Source organism: Notamacropus eugenii, chromosome 3 (assembly GCF_028372415.1).
Source record: "Notamacropus eugenii isolate mMacEug1 chromosome 3, mMacEug1.pri_v2, whole genome shotgun sequence".
Lineage (NCBI taxonomy): Eukaryota > Metazoa > Chordata > Mammalia > Diprotodontia > Macropodidae > Notamacropus > Notamacropus eugenii.
Window position 1 is genome coordinate 173,210,397 of NC_092874.1, and position 3,814 is coordinate 173,214,210.

Genomic DNA, 3,814 nt, shown 5'->3' on the forward strand with positions numbered 1-3,814 from the left:
GCACAAAAGTTCTCAGAATTCTAGGAAATTACTAGTGAAAAAATGCCTTGCATATTAACAATTTTATTTTGTTGACTGCATTTTAAGAGTTATTTCATGGTTATTGTGTTAGGAAAGGTACATATTATCAGAATTAATATTTTTGTTACAAATGATTACATGCAGAAAAAGATATATTCAACAACCTACAGCAAGATATTAGAATTTTAGATGGTTGTGGGAACCTAATGCCCTATTCCCCATAGGTTCAATGTATGAACATTTATGTCTTTGACATGGAGCCATATTCTAACAAAATTTTTTTCCACCCAAGTTGAAGTTTGGCTGTATATATGAGCATATATAAAATGGATACAAAATATGTGGAAAGACTTTTATAGACAATGTTTTTTGCTGTTTTTTTTTTTTTTAGAAAGGAAGAATCAGAAGAATAGGATATACACTCTGAACACATGCAAAAGAACAAAAGTGAATTAGAATGAATTGACCAAAAATTTCTAATGACAACTTAGGAAGAGTAATAAAAATGGTTGATATTTTACATATTAAAATAATTAAATGTGAATATTAATTACTTAAAGTAAAATCAAAGTTAAGAATCGGGGATAACTTTGAGGGAAAGATAATGAGTTCAGTTTTGGACACATAGAATTTAAGATGTATACAGAACATCCAGTTTGATACATCCAGTAGGCAGTTCAAAATGCAGAACTAGAAGTCAGTTGTGAGATTAAGCTAATTAAGTACATCTGAGAATTTTCAACACAGAGATGGTATTGGGAACCAATAAGAATATCAAGTGAAATAATCTAGAGGAAAAAGAGGTATTAAATTTTAATTAATTAAAAGAGAAATGAAAGCTTTAATGAACTTATTCAATAGAATCTGTAAGTGGAATTTGAGACTTCAGGGTCATCAGTGTGTGTGTGGTTATTTTTCTATCTTATTAGTGGCAAGAACTCTGTTCTTCTATCAATTACTGGAAGTTTAATGAAATAACGTAATCCTGGGTTCAAGCTTTTAACATTTGCATGACTCTCCACATTGGTTAGATAATGACAACTCATTATTTTGTTCCTATGTGAACAACAGAATTGTTTACATAGCTTAGTTGGGGGTGGCAGGGAGGAGATGTAGTTCTTCCTTCCTTCTTTGAGAACAGACACATACAATAGCAGATACTTTTCAAGGAGAAATCCAGAGAAATAGAAAATGGATTCTAAAAGGTAAAACATGCAAAGGATCCTGTTCTTCAGCATGTCCCAAATTTCCAAATTGCTTTCCTGAAGAATTTGGGGAAATTCTCCTTGGTTGATATCATATATTCAATTGAGCTGAAATATCTCATACCATGGGACTACTTATTCACTTTGTGTGTTTCTGGCTGATATATTCTATATCACCTTGTATAATTTTTTGATTTCTGTTTGCTATTTGCTTGGATAATTGTGCTTACTTGCTATTCAGTAATTGTGATAGTCCTTTACTTAAGTAGAATTTGGTGGGAAGGGATTAAGTCTGTGGGTATAGATTTTTTTTAAGCTTAAATATTATTTATTAAATTTGCTATTTACACAAATTTTTCAAAAAAGTCCACAGTCCCAATTGGAGAAGGGAACTATTTAACAAAAAGAAACAGTCAATCTTCAAAATAACTAGTAATTCTTAACAGATGCAGACAGTAAAGGATCTATAGTTTCAAACTCAGTACGAGTGTTAGCAGGTAAGTCGTGGGAACTAAGACATGAAGAAGTTAAATGATTCACCCTGAGTCAAATGAGCTGTAAGTGTCCAATGTGGTATCTGAACCCAGATCTTTCCAGATTAGTACTCTACCCACTACACCCGGCTGCCTCTATAAGCAATAGAAATGAAAACTAATAAAAATAATGCAAAAGATAGAAAAAGTACTAACCAAAATGTTTTTCCCAAAGGCAGAGAATGAAAAAATTCTTTCCAAAAAGTAAATTGCACAAGATAGTTCTAATATGGATTAAAAATCATTTTCTCAGAAAAAAATGTACAAAAATAAAATTTTAAATAAAGTTCACAAGTCATACATGAACATTCTTTAAGAGTTTCATACATAGGGTTCATACATGGTTCCACTTTTAGTACATCACATTTAGAGAAAATAAGTTAACACAATCATTTGTTACTGGCTGCCTACACACTGGACAAGGTTTATTTCTTTTTCAGTTTCTTAGCACATGTAAAACATGCCATAAGATGTTCTGTCCTTCCATGAACAATGCATCCATTTTTAGGTTGGCTCTGACAGATGACACAGGACTCTACTGTACTAGGAGGAAGAATAGATTCCATACTTGTTTCTTTGTCTTGCCCTTCTTCTCTCTCAAATTCTCCAGCATGTTCCTGACTACTACAGATAATACTTTTAGATGTCGATGTCTGGGAATAATCCTCAGTTTCTTGGGAGTCTGATGTCTGTAGTATTTTTTCATCACTTTCCTGAAACATGAATCTTGAGAGTCATTCATTTTATTTTCCTTACAATCTGGAACATCAAAGCCCTCTTCCTCCCCTTGTGTGGGGCTTTCTAGTTTGCCTTTATCCCACACATCACCTTTCCCCTCACAAAGACAATTCTCTTGCAAAGCCCAGCATCTATGGCAATGTGGTGAAAGTGGAGGGTTCATTTTATGACAGGAAGTATACTTCCAATAATCAGCTAAGGATATTTCAGGATCTTCATCAAACGAGTCAGTGTCAGTATCTTCTGCCTCATATATGGTTACCTGGGATATCTCATCTTCATCTGTGAGTTCTTGTCCTTCGTCCTTGTGGCTATAATCTTCCGAATCAATAGACTCAACTTCAAACTCAACACGGAATTGGTCTGAAACTGAACCCTTTGAATTTTCATTTAATACACCAGTATCAGTATCCGGATTTGAAGGAATTTCTGTTGAGTCACTTCTACTGCTTCCTTCACAGTATATCTCACTTATGACACATAGGGCATAGCTTTCATCAAACTTCAGGGAAATACTATCTGACTTACGCTGTTTTCTGTCTCTTTCACCAGGCAACTCATCCGAATTTTCTTCTGATTCACTATGTGTTCTCCTTCCAGATGAGGTAGTTGGTCTAGTATTCAGATTTGGTGACAGTTTCTCTTCCTGCAATTCCTGAATAGATTTCTTTTGACCACCTTCGATTTCAAGCTGACAGCTGGCTTCCTTTGTTGATGTATTTGGACTAGCAAATTCTTGCTGATTGACTCCTACCAAGTTTCTAGAAATCATTACATATAATCTCCTATGCTCTTTCACAGAGAAGCTTGGTACCCCAAACAGATCTCCAAGGAGGTCATGTGAACAATAGACAATGTGCTGTTGCTTTTTATCATATAATTGTTTTGACATAACATTCTGGCCAAGATAGAATAAAACCTCCTTCCTTGTGAATGTTTCTTTCCGTGCACTAGCAAACTTCAGCAACTTCAAGAGCAATGGTTTTGGTCTAACCAGGGTCTCTTGCTCCGAAGGTGGAATTTTGTGCTTAAGGCACAGTCTGTATCAGAAGACGTTTTGGTATTGCACATTTTCCGGTTAAGGACGGGAAGAGCTCCCGAGGTCTGGCAAAAACCAACTCCTTTGCCCCAGGATGCGAAGACCCACTCCTCAACACAGTCCGCTTCTACCTTCCCCTCTCCCGCCAGTGACCCGACCCTTCATTCACACCCCCCCTCCCTCATGGTCTGTGGAAGACGCGGAGGAGCTCCAGAAGAGAGGGGCCTCCGAGAGGGCGCCCCTCGACCCCCAGGACAGGCGAGGCCCCACGCGGCTCC

The 3,814-nt window shown here is 36.4% G+C and overlaps 1 pseudogene; it reads right to left on the reverse strand.

Moving 5' to 3' along the window:
* Positions 1-2,125: 2,125 nt before the first annotated feature.
* On the reverse strand, positions 2,126-3,583 carry LOC140531304 (E3 ubiquitin-protein ligase Mdm2 pseudogene; annotated as a pseudogene).
* Between the last annotated feature and the right edge of the window lie 231 nt (positions 3,584-3,814).